A 22,838-nucleotide genomic window follows, 5' to 3' on the forward strand; every position below is an offset into this window, starting at 1 on the left:
CTTTCCTATGTTCCAGTAAACAGTATCCTAATCGCCATCAATAGCATTTGGCAAGCTATTGATTCGGGTGTCAGCATTGTGCTAAGAGAGGCAAAGGTTATATAAGGAAGTATTTACCCTTGAATTTCAAATAATTGTTATGGGGATATGAAAACATAGAGAATCCCATTATGGGCTCAGAATTTATTTTTTCCCCATATTTATTTCTTTCCCCACAACACTTTCTCAGCCTATCGAGTATTCCTTGACGTTACTCCAATTATCCTGATGCACACACCACGTGAAATATTTCATCTGTAGGCTCATTTATCTCACTAACAGCAGTTACACTAATAATTTTTTTTTTTTTTTTTTTTTTTTTTTTTTTTGAGACGGAGTCTGGCTTTGTTGCCCAGGCTGGAGTCCAGTGGTGTGATCTCAGCTCACTGCAAGCTCCACCTCCCGAGTTCACGCCATTCTCCGGCCTCAGCCTCCCAAGTAGCTGGGACTACAGGCACCCGCCACCACGCCTGGCTAATTTTGTTTTTGTAATTTTAGTAGAGACGGGGCTTCACCCTGTTAGCCAGGATGGTCTCGATCTCCTGACCTCGTGATATGCCCTCCTCGGCCTCCCAAAGTGACTAATAATTTTTATAATCTGAGAAGTCTTTGCTTCAAAATGAAAAGTTCTAACAATCGAACAAACATCTACTAATTTAGAGTGACTTTACGGCTGTCAACCTCCTTACCACACATTCAAAGAGCCAACCTACATGAAAACCTAAATGATAAAGGAAAGAATCGAACCTCCGGAAACTGGTTTCAAGCCAATCCCATAACCTCTATGACCTTCTCAATAAGATAGTAAAATCAGTACACATACAATATAGAAACAATTAAGTGAAAAACAGAGTTGGCCGGGCACGGTGGCTCAAGCCTGTAATCCCAGCACTTTGGGAGGCCGAGGTGGGTGGGTCACGAGGTCAGGAGATCGAGACCATCCTGGCTAACACGGTGAAGCCCCGTCTCTACTAAAAAATACAAAAAATTAGCCGGGCGTGGTGGCAGGCGCCTGTAGTCCCAGCTACTCGGGAGGCTGAGGCAGGAGAATGGCGTGAACCTGGGAGGCGGAGCTTGCAGTGAGCCAAGATCCTCCCACTGCACTCCAGCCTGGGCGACAGAGCGAGACTCTGCCTCAAAAAAACAAACAAACAAACAAAAAAAAACAGAGTTGAGCTATATAATCTTTTAATATCTTGTAACTCAAAGTCTTTGACTCCAGCCCAAGAAGCTCTGGATATAAGAACGTTCACCTTTATGTCAGGTGACATTCTTTGTTGCCATGCTAGTAGAGGTATAAGAGCCTATTTTATAAGTTTCTATATAATTCCCAGTGATGTGTCATACGAAAAGTAGGTGCTGATACAAAAAATAAAAATAAACAACAACAAACCTCAAATCATTGAGAGAAGAAATACAGTTATTACATTTAGCTGATAATTCATGTCATATTTAATTTTTACTGCAGCTTTTTCTTCTCGATGGATCCAAATTAGGTTAAGGAGTTAAATGGATATTTTCCGAGAATCCACTATCCCAGCCCGCTACGTGATTATTTTTTCATTGTATTCATCACCGTCTGATACGCTGTGTATGTTTCCTTGTTCATTCTCTCTCTCCCCTGTTAGAATCCTAGCTCTATATGGCAGAGTTTTTTGCCTGGTGTTTTCAACATTGTACCCTCCATCCCTAGAACTGTGCCTGACACACATCAAGCACTTAATGATTATTTGTTGAAGGAATGAATTATTCTGCTATTTAAGAATGAGAGAGGGGCCAGGCACAGTGACTCATGCCTCTAATCCCAGCACTTTGGGAGACTGAGGCGGGTGGATCACCTGAGGTCAGGAGTTTGAGACCAGCCTGGCCAACAAGGCTAAACCCAGTCTCTACTAAAAGTACACACATTAGCTGGACGTGGCGGCGGGCACCTATAATCCCAGCTACTCATGAAACTGAGGCAGGAAAATCACTTGAATCCAGGAGGTGGAGGTTGCAGTGAGCCGAGATCGCACCACTGCACTCCAGCCTGGGCAACAGAGTGAGACTCCATCTCAAACAAACAAACAAAAAAAGAATGAGAGAGAAAGCAGTCTCAGGACTAATGTGGCTAATATGGCTAGGAAGCAGACATCAAAGAGTTTAAAGTATCCCGTAACAGTAGTTCTCAAACTTCATTACCTGTAAGGCTTATTAAACCACAGGTTGCAGAGTTTTAGTCTCAGCATTCCTAATCTAGAAGAGAGTGAGCAGGGTATAAAAATTTACATTCTAGGGCTGGGCATGGTGGCTTATGCCTGTAATCCCAGCACTGTGGGAGGCTGAGGCAGGAGGATTACTTGAGGTCAGGAGTTTGAGACCAGCCTAGCCAACATGGAAAAACCCCGTCTCTACTTAAAATACAAAAAAAAAAAAAAAAAAAAAAAAATTAGCTGGGTGTGGTAGCACGTGCCTGTAATCTCAGCTACTCAGGAGGCTGAGGCACGATAATTACTTGAACCTGGGAGGTGGAGGTTGCAGTGAGCCAAGATCGCACCACTGCACTCAAACCTGGGTAACAGACCAAGACTCTCTCTTAAAAAAAAAAAAACAATGGAATTTCCATTTTAACAGGTTCCCAGTGATGCTGATGTTGATATTCCTGGTTCTGGGGCTGTACTTTGAGAACCTCTGCTCTTTCTGTTTGTTTGTTTGTTTGTTTTAAAGGATGCCGTTTTGTATAAATGGATCTCTACCCTCACCCCTATAATCCCAGTACCACATCCAGAGTGAGCTTATCTAGAACTAATTACCTATTGCAATTTGAAAATGAAGATCACTACTATCAGTTCAATTAAATTAATCACATGTTATTATTATTGCATGATGGGGAGAGTAAGGAAGAGAAAAGAGTCCAGGACATAATTTTGGAGATGGGGCAATAGAGCCCATGGAAGTCAAGAAACTTGTTCAAGGTCCACAGCTCACGGCCAACAGATAGTCTGCCAAATTTTCACTATATAAAATTGGCACAAAATGTGCCAAATCTACATTTAGTATGTTCATTTCTGATTGCCATAGAGAAGATAGAACTAAATTCCAAGGAGAAATGATACTTAAGAGATCTAAACGCTAAAGGAACGTGTCTCTTTTTAAATTTTTATTTTTCTGAAAGCAAGATATACTACTGCGCAATGGAGGAAAAAAATTTAGAAACAATAAAAGTATTTATGATAATGGGAGAGAAACCCATTAAGAATTTTATTAGATAAGAATGACAAAATTAACTTCCCCTGTTTTCATTTTAGAATCACTGAACATTTGTGTTTCCATAATAAAAATAGCAATGAAAAGAAAATTGGACACAGAGCATTACCCTTTTCCCTCTGCGGGATGGAGGAGGATGATTTCATATCCCTGGAAAGATGAGGAAGGCCTACCATGGGTTTAATTAATGCAGAAAAAGAGCAAGGCTTAAGGTAGCATCCTGCAACTGAGTTCTCCATGTTGCATAGTAGTTATACATACGCTTGGGCTATGCATTTGGACTATGTGATTTTTGAATATTGCCTCTGCCACTTACAATACTTTGGACCAGGTACTTAATATTTCCATCCTTCAGATAATCCATTTTTTTTTTTTTGAGACAGGGTCTTGCTCTATTGCCCAGGCTGAAGTGCCGTGGTGCAATTATATCTCACTACAGCCTCAAACTCTCAGGCTCAAGTGATCCTCCCACTTCAGCCTCCCGAGTAGCTGGGACTACAGTTGCACACCACCATACCCAGCTAATTAAAAAAAAAATTATTTTGTAGGGACAGGGTCTTACTATATTGCCCAGGCTGGTCTGGAACTCCTGGGCTCAAGTGATTCTCCCGTCTCAGCCTCCCAAAGTGCTGGGATTACAAGTGTGAGCCACCGCGCTCTCCCAAGATAATCCATTCTTTAGAAGATGGTGAGGAATTATTCAATGTCAGCTGAATTTATCTGTCCTTGGCATAAAACGGCATGAATTCAACCACATTGTGGGAAAGTGATCCACCCATTTGAAAAGATTCTGTTCAATAATGTATCTATTTCGTCTCTCACTATAAATTCTGTGCCGGGCACTCTGCATTGATCTCATTTTGTGACGTGAAATGGACCTGACTCAGCCACCTCTGCAGTCTTTGTAGCTGTTGCAGTGGGGAGAGGATCCTGCCGATTGGGCAGAAACTATAGTTTTGAAAGAATGCTTGAAGTAATGTGTTTAACAAAAAAACAAATGAAAAACAAATAAACAGCAAGTTTAAGAAGAGAAATACAAAGAAGGAAAAGATGGCCTGTGAAAGAAAAGAAAATTTAAAATAACCTTTTTCCTTTTACTTTTTTTTTTTTTTTTTGAGACTGAGTCTCACTCCATCACCCAGGCTGGAGTGCAGTGGCACAATCTCTGCTCGCTGCAACCTCCGCCTCCCCGGTTCAAGCGATTCTTCTGTCTCAGCCTCCTGAGTAGCTGGATTACAGGTGCCCGCTACCATGCCTGGATAATTTTTGTATTTTTAGTAGAGATGGGGTTTCGCCGTATTAGCCAGGCTGATCTCGAACTCCAGACCTCATGATTCGCCTGCCTCGGCCTCCCAAAGTGCTGGGATTACAGGCGTGAGCCACCAGGCTCAGCCGAAAATAACCTCTTTCTTCACACTTGATCTTAGCCAAGAAGCGATATAACCTCTTTTTTTAAAGTAAAACTAAGAATATTTCAGTAATTTAATTTGCACAAGGTTGGTCCCAGGTGAACCTAAGAGGAAACTGGGTGCATGGGGCCTCTTCCTCTTTCCCTTTCCTCTAAATTTATTATAGTCGATATGCAGGGGCAGTTGTTAGTTATTGGCTCACTTGTTTGGCTAAAGACAAAGAGAAGTGTTCTGAGCATGGCTTCCTGGGGGGATACTGTTGGAAGTGCAGGATTGGAGACCCTAAGTGTGCTGGCTCCTTGGTCTGGCCCCAGAGAAAAAGTGGATGCAAGAGAGGGATGGAAGTTATGGTAAAAATCTAGATGACCAATAGATATGACACTTTATGAGATTTAAGAGACAAACAGCGATATTAGGTTGGCACAAAAGTAATTTTGGGTGGGGTGCGGTGGCTCACACCTGTAATCCCAGCACTTTGGGAGGCTGAAGCAGGTGGATCACCTGAGGTCAGTACTTAGAGACCAGCCTGGCCAATATGGTGAAATCCCATCTCTACTAATAATACAAAAATTAGCCGGGTATGGTGGTGGGTGTCTATAATCCCAGCTACTCGGGAGGCTGAGGCAGGAGAATCTCTTGCACCCGGGAAGGGGAGGTTGCAGTGAGCCAAGATGGTGCCATTGCATTCCAGTCTGGGTGACAGAGCGAGACTCCATCTCAAAAACAACAACATAAAAAGTAAAGCAATTGCGGTTTTAGCAAAAACCGAAATTACTTTTGCACCAACCTAATACTTTGGGTGCCAAGTTTCACAATATGACGTGCCTCTGGGGGAGAGATGTTCCTCTTCTACTCTGCCACAGGCCATGGAGAACCCTGGCACCTGGGCTGAAGAGGTGCCTGCACCCAGCCGAGGAGCAGGAGGAACTCTTGCACATAGTGGGGCACTTTATGTTTACATTTATTATTTTAAAAAAGTATTCATCGGTAATATGTGTACTCCAATTCAGGACTGCTTTTGTGTCCATTTTTAGTTTATTCTTCTGTAGTTGTTCCCACAAAGGAGCACAGCATTTTTTTTCTGAAATGAAAAATAAGTGTGGCTCCACATTTCTATATCAGCAATTCAAGAACATGAATTAAACAACAGTTGAACTCTTGCAACCTTGGAAGAGAGTACAAGAGAAGAAAGAAAGAAAAAGAGAGAGAGAAAGAAAGAAGAAGAAAGAAAGAAAGAGAGAGAGAGAGAAAGGGAAAGAAGAGAAAGAAAGAAGAAGGAAGGAAAGAGGGAAGGAAGGAAGGAAGGGAGGGAGGAAGGAAGGGAGGGAGGAAGGAGGGAAAGGAGGAAGGAAAGAAAGAAGGAGAAAGACATAAAGAGAAAGAAAGAAAGAAAGAGAGAGAGAGAAAGAACGACAACTAATATTAAGGATGAGTTATTTGCCTCCAGAATATTTCAGAATGAACTTCCAGCTTTTAGACAACCATTCTGTCTCATTTGGAACAGTTTCTTAAGATTTCTTTTTGAAAAATTCTAATTGGACTATAGTAATAACTAGAATCTTGAGCACTTAACTATGAACCGGACACTATTCTGAATGCCTTCATCTATTTAATCCTGTGAGTGGCATGTTGTTTTTAATTCCATTTTATAGGTGACAAAAGTGGGATTAGAATGACCAAATAATTTGTCCAGGGTCTCAAGCTACAGAAAATAGAACCCGGATTTGAATGAGAATGTTGGGTACACAGCGCCTTATTTTAAACTTCTAGGAATGTAATATCACTCTTCCCTGCTCAAACACATTCAGTTGCTTCCCATTACTTATGCTTTCTTCTATCTAAAATCCTTAGCTGAGTATTATTATTACTATAATTATTATTTGAATTGGCATCTTACTTTGTCGCCCAGGCTGGAGTGCAGTGATGCGATCTCCACTCATTGCAACCTCCACCTCCTGGGTTCAAGCGATTCTGCTGCCTCAGCCTCCTGAGTAGCTGGGATTACAGGCGCTCGCTACCACACATGGCTAATTTTTGTATTTTTAGTAGAGACGGGGTTTTACCATGTTGGCCAGCCTGGTCTCAAACTCCTGACCTTAAGTGATCCACCCGCCTTGGCCTCCCAAAGTGCTGGGATTACAGGCATGAGCCACCACACCCAGTCCTTTAACTGATTATCTAAATCAGAGTTTCTAAGCGGTCTTCTGTCTAACTCAGCACAGCCTGCCCAGCTCCCTCTCCCAAGAAGAATCTAGAAAATCTATGGTGGGGAAATGTCAGGATGAGGAAAAAAGCCATAAGAAATTGCTGGAAAGCAGAGGCCTGTTTTCAGCCAAGATCACCTGTGTGTGTGAAAAGGGGAAGGGTTGAGAGCTGTTCTAGAGGCCAGTGCAGAGTGTCCTGAAACTAAGAATTGAAGTTCTGGTCTTGCTTCTCTCTTCTCCTCAATCTGGGCAGCAGGTGTCCTCCGGGAGAGCGTCAGGCAGGATTGAGTAAGGAAAGCCTCAGGACACCATGGATGCAGGCTTGACAAATGCAAGGAGGACCCCACCGCCAACACGACCCACAGAGGAATCCCTACTGGGCAGCAGTGGCCAGGTCAAAGCACCCCTGCTGTGCTCAGCTTTTTATCTGGAGATTGCACCAGAAGAGTGGCTCAACTTAAATTATTCATGAATTAGAATTTTATTGTAATAACTTATTTTTTATCTATCCATCTATCAATTTATGTCAGTACATATTCACAGATATTTACTTTATTCTATAGATTAGAATACATCATTAGTATTATTGATATTATTATTTTGTTGTTCAAATTGCCCCAGATTTGCTCATTAGGAGCTTCTTCAAGTTGTCTTCTGTGCTTTTTTTTAACCCCATGGCGACGGGGAAAAATTTTTGTATTTTTTAATAGAGACAGGGTTTCACCATGTTGGCCAGCCTGGTCTCGAACTCCTGACCTCAAGTGATCCACCTCCCTCAGCCTCCCAAAGTGCTGAGATTACAGACTTGAGCCACTGTGCCCTGCCTTAATCAGCAATTTTTATTTTATTTATTTTACTTTTTTTTTCAAGAGACAGGGTCTCATTCTGTTGTCCAGGCTTGAGTGCAGTGGCACAATCATAGGCTCATGCAACCTCTAACTCCCGGGCTCAAGTGATCCTCCCATCTCACCCTCCGGAGTAGCTGGGGCTACAGATGCGTGCCACCATGCTTGGCTAATTTTTAAAATTTTCAAAGAGAGAGAGTCTCCCTGTGTTTCCCAGGCTGCTCCTGAACTCCTGGCTTCAAGCAATCCTCCTGCCTCGGCCTCCTGAAATGCTGGGATTACAGGCATGAGCCACTGCGCCCAGTCTTCTGTGTCTTGTTGATGTGCTGTCACATTCTACATTTTCTTGAACATCTCCTTACTTTCTGGCATCATAAAATGTTCCGAGCTCATATTATTACTTTTCTTGCCCCAGTCTCGGAATCAACCATTTTCCCAAGAAGCTCTGTTTTTTGTTTTGTTTTGTTTTTTGACAGTGGTATATAGAAAACAAGATCTGAATGCTAGGTATAGAAAAAGCATTTTGTAACACACGGAAAAATAGAGAAAAAAAATCAGATGAGGGCAGTGTGTCCTCTAAGTTTAGCACAGTGTACTCACTAGACACCCAGCAAATGTTTGATGTTAGTGTGGCTAGACTGGTAACCAAATATAGTCAGTGACAAAAATGCCTCATCTAGACAGTATGGGCAGGGTGACCCACTAGCTCTGCTTACCAGGTACTGAGGAGTTTCTTGGGACACGGGACTTTTAGTATGAAAACCGAGAAAGTCCCAGGCAATCTGGGATGAGTGGGTCACCCTAATATGGAATAGGGTCGGTGAGGAAGGGAAGCAATCAATGTTGGCTGCATTCAGCAGAGGAGGCTTCTGGAGGGTGGGAAGCATAGCTTGTGCGGCTCTCTGAGACATCAGGAGTTGCTAAGAATCCCTTTCTCTGCCCCTTAGGCATCTCAGATGCTGTCATTCTCTGTGAGTAGCATTTGCAGCGTGAATCTCATCCACAGCTTCTGATTCTCTGCCCTCTCCTCACTGAGCTGTAAATAATAACTTTGAACCTTTCAACACTGCTCAGATAAGCTGTGATGGGAAACACGGTCTGTGCCAATGGACCACATGGTTCTGCCAACGACAGCCTGTTGGAGCAGGAGGTGGGAAGTCCAGATGTACAATTACTACTGGGCTTCCAACAGCATCCCATCCGGGGTTTACAGAAGCGCAACTAAATCAACAAAGGTTTTGTTTCAAGTGTGGCTGGTCACAGCTGCTGTGGCATCTCAGTTTTTCCTATCAAATATTTCCCACAAGGGCTGAGTGGAAGGCTGAAGGATCAGAGGAAGAAAGGTTTAGAGATGAATGCATCTTAGGCTTGAGCAGAAACTCAGTCAAACATCTTGTTAAATCCCCTGCCTTTATGGACAACTATATTATTGCCCCATTCTGCAGATTCAGTAACTGAGGCTGTGGAATCATTAATGGTTATGCCCAAACTGCAGCATGATAGGTGCTAGAGAAGAGATGAGAGAACTCTTTCCTCTAAGAATAGTGCTCATTTTCCCACACTAATGCTTCCTCAATTATGTTCCTAAAATCCACATAATGTGCATAATGAGAAAGTCCTCATTTAAAAAAATGTTTACTGAATCTAGATTTCCCCATCTTATTTGCACATGAAGCTCTTTCTTCACCAGATTCCTATTATGAGACCACAGAGAGCTGAGTCTAAGGAAGTCTTCACGGGTGGGCAATTTGAGGTTTTTTAAAAAAAGAAGTGAAAAATCATGGACATGGTAGAAGTACCAAAATTCTATAACCACTAATGAGGGAATTGTTGGGGTTGATAACTCTGTAGGACTGATACAACATAAAGGCATTTTGGTTGGCTGAGCTATGGTTTACTTTAGACCGCAAAATACTGCCCCCTTCTTTCAGTGTGGCTGTTTCAGTGGTATTTGTTTCAATCCTATTTTTCAGCCAGTAGATGAAGGACGGCAGTCATATATACGCTTTCATTAAGAGATTTCAGACTTGGCGCAGTGTAATCCCAGCACTTTGGGAGGCCAAGGTGGGTGGATTGCTTGATCTCAGAAATTTGAGACCAGACTGGGCAACATGGTGAAACCCTGTCTCTAAAAAGAAAAAAAAGCAAAATTTAACCAAGCATAGTTGTGTGTGCCTGTAGTCCCTGCTACTCAGGAGGCTGAGGTGAGAGGGTAGCTTGAGTCTGGGAGGTTGAGGCTGCAGTGAACCATCATCATGTCACTGCACTCCAGCCTGGGCAATATAGCAAGACCCTGTCTCAAAAAAAGAGATTTTTAGAGACTCTGAGCATAAACACTGCTACTTTGGGGTTCAGGTGACCTCAAAGTGTGTGAGGCAGAGTCATTAAGGGAGTCAATCTCCCCATCTTGACACAGTCTTTAGTGCAGGGCTGGCCCTCTGAGAATTTGTAGTTTTGGAAGCATTAGGAGATAGCACCTCTGACAAATACATTGACATTTTTGTATAAGAAACTCCTTCCTGTCAGTGATAAAAAGAGAGTAACCCCATTTTTTTTTAAATGGAGAGTTGCTGTGAAAAGGATATTTATAGAATGGGAAGCCACAAAGTTTTTGATCATAAGATGAGAGCCCAAGGTTACTGGTAATTAGAAATAAGAAAAATGCTCATGCCTATAATCCCAGCACTTTGGGAGGCTGAGGTGGGTGGATCAAGAGGTCAGGAGCTCGAGACCAGCCTGACCAACATGGTGAAACCCCGTCTCTACTAAAAATACAAAAATTAGCCGGGTGTGATGGCACGCACCCATAGTCCCAGCTACTCGGGAGTCTGAGACAGAAGAATCGCTTGAACCTGAGAGGCGGAGGATGCAGTGAGCTGAGATCACTTCACTGCATTCCAGCCTGGGCAACACAGCGACACAACGAGTCTCCATCTCAAAAAAATAAAAATTAAAATTAAAATAAAAAAAGACAAATGCAAATTCAAACCACAGTGAGCTACTTCTTCGTGCTTACTGAACTAGGTGACAATTAGAGAGCTGGTGGGGACATGGGGCTATGGGAGACCACATGCTCCGCTGGTGGGAGGGTGGACTGGTATGACCATTGTGGTATTACTCATACAAATTATATATATGCATACACGTGACTCAGCAATTCCTTGCCTGGTATCTATCTCAGGGTCCGTAATGTGACTTGTACAAGGAAGTTTTTTGCATTATGGTTTATGGCGGGGAAGTAGAAGGCAACCTGGGCATTCATTACTAGAAGTGGAGAGGTAGGGATAGGCAGGGGTCATATAGTTTGGATGCTTGTCCCTCCAAATCTCCTGCTGAAGTATGATCACCAATGTTAGAGATGGGACCTGGTGGCAGGTGATGGGATCATGTATTAGTCCTTTCTCACACTGCTATAAAGATACTACCCGAGACTAGGTAATTTATAAATAAAAGAAGTTTAATTGACTCACAGTTCAGCGTGGCTGGGGAGGCCTCAGGAAACTTACAATCATGGCAGAAGGGGAATCAGGCTCCCTCTTCACAAGGTGGCAGGAGAGAGTGTGAGCATAGGAGAAACTTGCCAAACACTTATAAAACCATCAGATCTCATGAGAACTCACTCACTATCATGAGAACAGCATGGGGAAAATCACCCCCATGATCCTATCACCTCCCGCCAGGTCTCTTCCTCAACACCTGGCAATTACAATCCAAGATGAGATTTGAGTGGGGACACAAAGCCTATCCATTTCAGATCATGAGTGTGTATCCCTCATGAATGGCTTAGCGCCATCCTTTGGTGATAAGTGAGTTCTTGCTCAGTTAGTTCAAGTGAGATCTGATTGTTTAACAGAGTCTGGAACCTCCCTCTTCTCCCTCTCTTGCTCTCTCTCTTGCCACGTGTTATGCTAGATCCCTCTATATCTTCTGCCGTGTTTGGAAGCTTCTTGATGCCTCACCAGGAGCAGATACCCGTGCCATGGTTCTTGTACAGCCTGCAGAACCATGAGCCAAATAAACCTCTTTTCTTTATAAAGTATCCAGCTCCAGGTATTTCTTCATAACAACACAAGAACAGACTAACACAAGGGGTAATATTCAGCTGATAGGCATGATACAGCCACACTGGCTGTTCAAATAGTGAAACAGTGTCCTCATGTGGGTTGATAACTAGCCACTTCCCAGTCTACTAAATGCCTCTACATCTCCCCTGCAAACCTAACCTAACCTTGCCTGATGCCACAATTTAATATTAAATTCTGAATTTTAGGAGCCTCTGGGACCCAGCTCCAGCCCAGAATTGATGCAACCTCCTCATTAGGACATGCCTGTGTTGTTCAAGGGTTAAATATTTTGTACATGTGTGGAGAGGTCAGCCACATGGTATAAATTTATACCATGGGCTACTAGGCAGTCGTTAAAAGCAATGGCTGTAGATACAAGCCTATATCTTAAAAAACAAGTTCTTATGCAAGTAAATTGTTCTAGATCAGTGGCATTTACAGAAGTTAAAAATTGCATGCACACAAAGCTAAAATGTGCATTTTGTAAGAACACATTCAAAAGTTGAGACGTGCAAACGATACATTAAAATGATTGCTTAGGGAAGAAAAGAGAACTGGGGTGAGTAATGGCAATTAAACGGAGTGAGTGAATGAATAAATGAATTAATGAATGAATAAAAACAAGATGGGCCATACACAAGTCCAGAGGGCATACATGAAGTAAGGAGTATGACAAACTCAATCATCTTCCTCTAGAGTTCAAAGTGAGAAAGTATTAGCTAAAACACAACACCACGAGCCAGGCACTGTTGAAAGTACTTTACATATAGTAACTCATTTGATCCTGATAACATTCCCAAGCCCGTCCAGGTCGTATTTGCCTTTGGATGCAGTCTTGGCCATTTTCCTCTCTCTGCTGTATCCTAGCAGTGTTAACATTGTTCCAGTGGCTTCCGGAGCAGCCAACATTGACCAACAAGAGCAGCAGAAGAAAAAAGGTGGGAGAGTGGTCCTGCAGCTGGTTGGTAAGCCATCTAAAGGCGTGCACTGGGGACTGTGTTAATTTCATAGTGCTGCCATCAGATATACCACTGATTTAGTGGCTTAAATCAATGCGAATGCATTATTGACAATTCAGAAAATTGAAATTGGTTCCACTGTGCTAGAATCAAGGTGTCAAGGGGACCATATTCCTCTTTCTGGGGACAGTAGGGTGGCAGTCCCCAATTGCTTTGGAACCAGAGACCGAATTTGTGGAAGACAATTTTTTCATGGACCACCAGCAGTTGGTGGGGGTGGTAGTTTCTGGATGATTCAAGCACATTACATTATTGTGCACTTTATTTCTCTTATTCTATTATTGCACTTTATTTCTATTGTTACGTTGTAATATATAGTGAAATAATTATACAACTCATCATCATGTAGAGTCAGTGGGAGCCCTCAGCTTGTTTTCCTGCAACTAGATGGTCCCATCTGGGGCTGATGGGAGACAGTGACAGATCATCAGGCATTAGATTCTCATAAGGAGCGTGCAACCTAGATCCCTCGCATGTGCGGTTCAAAATGGGGCTCATGTTCCTGTGAGAATCTAATGCTACTGCTGATCTTGACAGGAGGTGGAGCTCCGGAAGGAATGTGAGTGATGGGGTGCAGATGTAAATCCAGATGAAGCTTCACTTGCTTGCCCTCCACTCACTTCCCGCTGTGCCGTCCAGTTCCTAACAGGCCATGGCCTGGGGATTGAGGACCCCTGCCCTAGGGGATCATCTATTTCCTTGCCCTTTTCAGCTTCTAGAGGCTGCTCACATCACTTTTCTCAGTTCATAGCCCCTTTCTCTGTTTTCAAATCCAAGAACATTGCATCTCTCTGACAATTCTCCCATAATCACAGCTCCGTCTCTGCCTCTTTTTTTTTTTTTTCAGATGGGGTCTTGCTCTGTTGCCCAAGCTGGAGTGCAGTGATGCAATCATATCTCCCTGTAGCCTCAACCGCCTGTGCTCAAGTGATTCTCATTTTTCAGCCCCCCAAGTAGCTGGGATCTACAGGCATGCACCATGATGCCTGGCTAATTTTTAAATTTTTCTTTTATAGAGATGGAGTCTTGCTATGTAGCCCAGGCTGCTGTCAAACTCTTAGGCTGAAGCGATCCTCCTGCCTCAGCTTCCCAAAGTTCTGGGATTACAAGTGTGAGGCACTGTGCCCAGCCTCCCTCTCTGACTCTGACCTCAGCTGGAAAAGTTTCTTTTAAGGACTCATGTGATTAGGTTGAGCCCGCCTGGGTAATCTGATATGATACCCTCATCTCAAAGTCCTTAACCTTAATCACATCTGCAAAGTCATTTTGTCCATGTAAGATAACATATTCACACGTTCTGGGGATTAGGAACATCTTTAGGGGGCCATTATTCTGCCCACCAAAGAAATGAACTGAAATATTTTGGGGTGAAATGATGCTAAAGGAGAAAGATGGAGTTCTTCCTGGGCAGGGTAGAAAAGAATGGAATTTGCTGATGACGTTGGTGTCCATGTGACCTCATATTTAATTCAAACATTGATGAAGTCTGCCAACATTTGAGTTACACTTAGAATAGAGTCATTTGCAAAAGATCAAAAAAGATCCTGGAAAAAGAATAAGAGAATCAAAGGGGTTGAGGGAAGCAGTTTCCAGACTCAGATTAACTGCAGAGTGGGGAGGGTAGAGGTAGAGGCAGAGGGTGTGGTGTGGGAGGGTTGAAGCGGGCAGTGTGAGGGTGAGGAGGAGTTGCAGGCTCCCCAGATGTACTGTGAAATGTGAAAATGAATGGGTGAAGAGAAGAAAAAAGCTGAAAAGTATACATTTCCTTGTCTTTCATAAAATAAGGCTAAGATAGGCTGGGCACAGTGGTTCACGCCTGTAATCCCAGGACTCTGGGAGACCGAAGCGGGTGGATCACCTGAGGTCAGGAGTTTGAGACCAGCCTGGCCAACATGGTGAAACCCCATCTCTACTAAAAATACAAAAAATTAGCCAGGTGTGCTGACGGGCACCTGTAATCCCAGCCACTCAGGAGGCTGAGGCAGGAGAATCACCTAAACCCGGAAGGAGGAGGCTGCAGTGAGCCGAGATGGCGCCATTGCACTCCAGCCTGGGCAACAAGAGTGAAACTCCATCTCAAAAACAAAAACAAAATAAAAAAAGACCAGAAGCTAAGATAACTAAGCTCTCCAATAAAAATAGCAAAAACAGCTATTTTTTATTAGAGAGCTTAGTTATGGAGAGAGAATTTTGGTGTTAATGTTTTAAGGGAATTCCCAGAAGAATCAAAACTGCATGTTTGTCTTCCAAATGAGTGACAAAAATGAAAACAAGTAGAGCATTGCCCAGACATCAGAAAGCCAAATAGAAGATTCAATAGCAGAATATTAAAATACAGCATGAAATAGACTGACAGAGGTTGGATCCAGGAGGCACTTACGCTAATGATTTGTACCTAATGGTGTAAATTCCACTGCCAAGAAACAAAGACTCTCACACTGCAGGACTGTATTTGTTTAACAAATTGCTGCTTGTGAGACATCTCACTAACGCTAAATGACCTCGACAGTCTGAAAGCGAAGTTGAGGAAGGCAATATTAATTTAAACAGAAAAGGTGACTTCTAGTATAGAAAATAGTAAAATAACTTCTAAGGCAAAACTATTTACCATGACAAGCAGGAAAATTACTTATGATAAAAATCTATAATCAATAATATAATTTTGAGATTATCAAAGTTTTATTCTTTGAATCAATATAATAAATAAAATACAACCCATGGGAAAGACAAATCATAACTAGAGAATATATATATATATTTTTTGAGACAAGAGTCTCGCTCTGTCAACCAGGCTGGAGGGCAGTGACATGATCTTGGCTCACTGCAACCTCTGCCTCCCCGGTTCAAACGATTCTCCTGCCTCAGCTCCCAAGTAGCTGGGATTACATGCACCTACCACCACGCCTGGCTAATATTTGTATTTTTAGTAGAAACAGGACTTCACCAGCTTCACCATTTTGGCCAAGCTGGTCTTGAACTCCTGACCTCAAGTTATCCACCCACCTTGGACTCCCAAAGTGCTGAGATTACAGGTGAGAGCCACCTCACTCAGCCTAGAGAATGATTTTGATTGTTATATGTTAATGACAAATTAAGGATCCAAAAATTAAATATGGATATAAATTATACAAACAATGAAAATAAATTAGATGGAATGAATAGAATAAGGTTTTTTACTTCATTGAAAATACACCTTATTTTCTTATGTTTATGATTATTTATACAAATTGATTATATGATACACACTAAAAAGCACAAAGATTCAAAAAAAGCATTCAATCAATATAGAATTTTGACAAACGTTTTATTAAATAACAATTGTCTCAAAACTCAAGGTTAAAACCACAGATTATTCAGAAAATAAGAAAACTTCTTTTTATTTTAAAACACTATAGAAACAGGCCCGGTGTGGTGGCTCACACCTGTAATCCCAGCACTTTAGGAGGTCGAGGCAGGTGGATCACCTGTCAGGAGTTTGAGACCAACCTGGCCAACATGGCAAAACCCCGTTTCTACTAAAAATACAAAAATTAGCTGGGCATGGTGGCACATGTCTGTAGTCCCAGCTAATCGAGAGGCTGAGGCAGGAGAATTCCTTGAACCTGGGAGGTGGATGTTGCAATGAGCCGAGATCGTATCAATGCACTCCAGCCTGGACAATGGAGTATGACTCTGTCTCAGGAAACACACACAGACACACACACACATACACACACACACACACACGCACACACAAATAAAACAAACCGTGCCACCAAAACAACTGTAGAAACATATATTCAGTCATGTGCCACATAATGACATTTGGATCAATGACGAATTGTTTCTATGAGCCTGAGCAAAAGAGTGAGACTCCATCTCAAAAATAATAAGTAAAACACTAGCAAGTTTCAAAAAATGAAGCTATAAATACTTGAAATTAGAAAAAAGGAGGTGTAACAATAGAAAATAATAATGCGCTTATAACACATGATTACAAATGCAATTATGAGGTGTACATAATTACATTCTATTAATAATGAAACATCTTAATGAGATATATTATTTTTACATAACATAAATTGACAATGGCAAATTGATATAAGATCAAATAAGAATTTGAAATTATACTAAGGGATGAAACAACTGAGAAATATTTAATGTGGGCGTTTTCTGCTCCCTGTCTTTACAAGAAGATAGAAAGCTATAAAATGGGCCGGGCGTGGTGGCACATGCCTGTAATCCCAGCACTTTGGGAGGCTGAGGTGGGCAGATCACCTGAGGTCAGGAGTTCAAGACCAGCCTGGCCAACATGGTGAAACCCCCGTCTCTACTAAAAATACAAAAAATTAGCTGGGTGTGGTGGTGGGTGCCTGTAATCCCAGCTACTTGGGAGGCTGAGGCACGAGAATCACTTGAACCTGGGAGGTGGAGGTTGCAGTGAGCCAAGATCGTGCCATTGCACTCCAGCCTTGGCAACAAGAGTGAAACTCCATTAAAAAAATTATCCTATAAGGTAGATGTTTCTGTTCCTGATATCTGATCAAAATAACCAAAAGTATTTTAGAATAATCTCACTTGTGAATACAAAACTATGTGATTAATAACAATGTCAATAAGTAGAATGTGATGATACATTAAAATAATAAGATAAAAGCACAAAGGGTTTATCTTAAGTATAGAAGTGATCAATATTAAGAAAAACGTTAATATATTACTATAGCTTATATTACCATCTCTGAAAAATGAGTCTATAAATCAATAAATGAGTAGATGTTAAAGAGTGTTTTATCAATTCAATCCATTATTATTTTAAAGTCTTAGAAAGACATATAGGAGTAAGAGAACACTTCCTTAATATTATCAAGAATATATTATAAGCTATTAATAATAATTGACATTATGCTCCAAAGAGACATAAGCCCTCTAAGGATTTCTCTTCAAACAAAGCACCCAAGAAAAATACCTTGCCTGCCTTTTTAGTTAATTCACTTTTGAAAGTTATGAGAACCAGTTTTGTGTATCTTGGCTATCGGGAGGTTAGGGTCTCAGCTTTTATCTGAAAGAACTCTAAGTATCTGATATAATTTGAAAGTTTGTCCCCTTGAAATCTCATGTCAAAATATGATCCCCAGTGTTAGAGGTGTGTGGGTCATGGGGTGGATCCCTCATGAATGGCTTGGTGCCTGCCCCAAGGTAATGAGTGAGTTCTTGCTCTGTTAGTTCACTGAAGGGCTGGTTGTTTAGAAGAGACTGGCACTTCCTCTTCTCTTTCTTGCTTCCTCTCTCTCCATGTGATACACTGGCTCCCCATTCACCTTCTGCCATGATTGGAAGCTTCCTGAGGTTCTCACCAGAAGCAGATGCTGGCACCATGCTTCTTGTACAGCCTGCAGAATCATGAGCCAAATAAACCTCTTTTCTCTCTAAATTACCCAGTCTCAGATATTCCTTTATAGCAGTGCAAAATGGACTAACACAGTAACCTCGAGGCACTGGCTCTCTTCCTGCTGCCAGGTGGGGCACTGCTTGCTTTCCCACCAGGTGCTGCTTTGGAAACACAGCACAATGAAAAGCAGAGGGCTCACCTTGATTTCTTAGGGATGATCTAGTCTTAACCCCTCATTTTGCACATGAGAACACTGAACTTCAGAAAGGAAAAGTGAGTTACGTAAGAGCAAACACCTACTGGCAGAGCTAAGGATGAAAAAATCACAATCTACAGAGCACCTGCCACTCACTCCTCAAACAGCCTTAGGAAAAAATTGCACTTCCTGTTACATTCTGTTGTTTTGTTTTTTGTTTGTTTGTTTTTTTTGTTTTTTTGAGCCAGAGTCTTGCTCTGTCACCCAGGCTGGAGTATAGTGGCGTGATCTTGGCCCACTGCAACCTCCAGTTCCTGGTTTCAAGCAAGTCTCCTGCCTCAGCCTCCCGAGGAACTGGGATAACAGGCACCCACCACCACACCTGGCTAATTTTTGTATTTTTAGTAGAGATGGGTTTTCACCATGTTGGTCAGGCTGGTCTCGAACTCCTGACCTCAAGTGATCCACCCTGCTCGGCCTCCCAAAGTGCTGGGGTTACAGGCCCTATTACATTCTTGAAGGTGAGAAGAGTGAGACTTGGAGGCATTCAACAACTGTCCTAATATCACACAGTAAGAAGAAGCAGAGCAGAGCACAGACAGCACCCAGGATAAGTTTGTAATTTTTATTTTTTATAACATTTCATAAAATAATGTTATAATGTTTATCTCTCTCTCTCTCTCTCTTTTTTTTTTTTTTTCTGAGACAGACTCTTGTTCTGTCACCCAGGCTGGAATATAGTGGCACAATCATAGCTCACTGCAGCCTCAACCTCCCCTGCTCAAGCTATCCTCCCACCTCAGGCTTATGAGAAGCTGGAACTACAGGTGCGCACCACCACACCTGGCTAATTGTTTTTTTATTTTTATTTTGCAGAGATGGTGGTCTCAATATGTTGCTTGGTTGGTCTCGAACTGGGTTGAAGCAATTCTCCTGCCTTGGCCTCCCAAAGTCTTGGGATTACAGGTGTGAGCCACCATACCCAGCCTTGTACCTCTTTTAAATATTTGTTCACTATTTATTCAATGAGGTCAGGATCAGCATATCACCTACAATGTCAAGGGCAAATCACCAAAGCAGAAGTCCAGAGCAGAGACCACATTTCTGATTTAGTATGACAGGTTGACCTGCCCTGGGACCCTGTCTCTTAATCTGGTTCAGAGACAGAGTTTTGGATTGGAACTCAAATTTGCTGGTTCCATAGCCTGCGTACTGGGCTATGGCACTCAGACCTCCTGATTCCTGGACAAGTGTACTTTCCTTGCAAACCCCTCTCTGAAAATAGAAAATGAACATGGCACTGTTTTCTCCTCCCAGGTCATTCCAGAGGCATTTCTTGTCCACCTACTTTGTGCAGAGTAATAAGTATGGGACCAGGCAGGCAGGGTCTAGCCTCACCTAGAGGATAAGACCAGGCTGAAACATGCAACTGAATTTGCAGGCTGTGGTTTAACATTTGTCTCTGGAAATTCCAGCCAGGTGGGGCTGGTCTTGACTTTTCTGGCAAGAATTTCTTTAGGAAGCTTTCTTTTCTGGTTCCTGATGTTTGGCTTTCTTCAGGAAGGTGCCTGTAAACCTTCTTCCCATGGATTCTGACCTTGATGCTTGTAATCTGATCTTTGCTTTGCTCTTTCTTGCAGGAGAAGGCTTCCACTGCACAACTGGAAGAAACCACTGCCTTGGGAATTTTCTGTCCTGCAACCCTCAGCTACCCCCTGCTGGAATGCTGCCACCATGACTGCTAGAGACACTTCGTGGAAGCCCACAGGACGTGTCAACTTTTCTCATGGGCTCATTTTGTGGGCCAGGCACAAGCTTCTGTTCATTCCACCTATGGGGTTTGAAGGTCAATTCTCTGCAGCACCTGTTTAATCTCTAGAAGAAATGCTGATAAAACTTGGAAATGTCGTAGCTTAGGTATCTTCATTTTGATTGAAACCAACTTTTGCAAAAATTATGACAGTGAGAGAAATGTGACATAGAAAAATTACGACAGGGAAAGAAATCTCACCTAACTGATTCCATCTTGCTTCTAACCTCCAAGCTGCCTTTGTTCAATCCTGGGCATAGATCAACCTAACCATGGGAGAAATTTAATTTATAGTTTAACTCTGAATCAAGGATGAGTGTCCCTTTCTAAAACGGACCCCCTCCTTGTCCTGATACTGAAACCACCTTTGTAAGACCCAGGAAAGACCATGAGATTGGGATTATAGGAGGAGTCTGAATTCTGCTAAGATGTAGGCATAGTTAAATAATAACCTGCCATTGTTCCATAGCTTGCTTTCTTATAATCCCTAATCACTCAGGATTCATGAAACCAGAGGTCACAAGATTTGTTTCTTCTCCAATTGCTCATATAGATAACATCACTATTGCAGAACCTAAGAGGGCCTTTTGAGATGTTTTCCAGACTTTTGCACTGTGACAACTAACTCCATCTGGACCCATGACTCATGACTCAACCAGTCCTGTGGTCCCCACCCAAAGGCTGACTCAGTTCATGAGGACTGTTTTCCACACCCCTATGATTTTATCTCCAACCAATAAACAACACCCATTGCTTAGCCTTGAAAACTTTATCCATGAAAATTATCCACGAAAACTTTAGCTTCCAAGCTTTCTGGGAGACTGATCTGAGTAATAAGCTTCTATGTCCTACTTAGCTGGCTCTGTGTTTATTAAATTCTTTCTCTATTGCAATACTGCTGTCTCGGTAAATTGGCTCTATCTGTGCAGTGGGGGAGAAGAATCCATCAGGCAATTACACGATTACTCCTTAATATTTAATTAACAGCAATACTCTTAAAGCACTATTTCTAAATATTTATTCAACACAGTCCTCAGAGGCCCAGTGGCATAACCATGACACTCAAGTTCTTCAAACTGTTACCTTAAACTTTCTGGGCTTTATTCACTTCCCAGATATGACGGAAATCAAGTTTCATTTCTTCCCGTTAGGAAGTTAAACTTATTTCTGATTCATGCCCTAACTGCATCCAGTTCTCTCTCCTGTAGTACTTTCTGCTCAAACCAAATGGGGCTTGTTGAATTTTTATCCTCGTCCACAGCATGTATTTCTACACTGCCACCCCTTTGTCCAAGCCATTTCTTTTGCCTGAGATGCCCTTCTCACGGATGGATCTCTGCCTTCCCACAGTCCACTCATGCTTCAAAATACCTCTGAAAATAAAGATATCAAAAAGACACCTGCACTTGTATGTTTATCACAGCATTATTCACAATAGCAAAGATGTGGAATAAGTGCCCATCAATGGAAGACTGGATTTTAAAAATGTGCTATATAAATACCATGAAATACTACTCAGCCATTAAAAAGAATGAAATGAAATCATGTCTTTTGTAGCAACACGGATGGAACTGGAGGTCATAATCCTGGGTGAAATAACTCAGGAACAGAAAGCCATATACCACATGGTCTCACTTGTAAGTGAGAGCTAAACAATGGGTACACAAGGACATACAGAGGGAATAATAGACAGTGGAAACTACGAGAGGTGGGAGGCTGGGAGGGGCTGAGGGCTGAAAAAGTACCTACTGGGTACAATGTTCACTATTCAGGTGATGGGCACATGAAAAGCCAAGACTTCACCACTCCACAATATATTCCCTAAGAAACCTGCACTAGCACTCCCTAAATACATAGAACTACAAAAAAATGTAACCCAAAACAAACAGAAAAGCACGAAATGCTTCCAAATGACAGATGTTTTATGCTGTGCTATGGAATGTGGGGAACACATTCAAAATTCAGAGAGTTTTTATGTCTGCCTCAGCAGGTTCTTTCCGCTGGGCTCCCTCTTGTCTCTGACAACCTAGGATGCATGGAGAGATCACACACACACACACATATATAAATACATATATAGATACTTATAACTACATATATACATATTTATAACTACACACATGCATACATATGTATTTATCACATCTGTCTGTATCTGTCTGCTTATCTATCTATCTCTGTATCCATCTATATCTATTTATCTACCTCTGTATCCATCTATTTCTATCTATCTATCTGTCTATCTCTATCCATCTATCATCTGTTTCTCTCTCTCTCCATCTATACATATCTATCTATGATCTATCTATGTATCCATCTATTGATCTCTATATATCTATGTATCTATCCCTATTCATCTATCCATATTCCTATCCATCCATTTTTTCTCTCCATCTATACATATCTATCCATCTCTTCCTCTATACCTGTCTATGTATGTATGTATGTATCTATCTATCTATTCCTATTCATCTGTTTCTCTGTCTCCATCTATACATATCTATCTGTTATCTATCTACCTATCTATTCCTATCCTATTTATCTCTCCATCTGTACATATCTATCTACATATCATCTATCTATTATCTATCTACCATCTATCTATCTATCATCTATCTATTATCTTTCTATCATCTAT

The sequence above is a fragment of the Pongo pygmaeus genome, chromosome 6 (genome assembly GCF_028885625.2).
Source record: "Pongo pygmaeus isolate AG05252 chromosome 6, NHGRI_mPonPyg2-v2.0_pri, whole genome shotgun sequence".
Taxonomy (NCBI): Eukaryota; Metazoa; Chordata; class Mammalia; order Primates; family Hominidae; genus Pongo; species Pongo pygmaeus.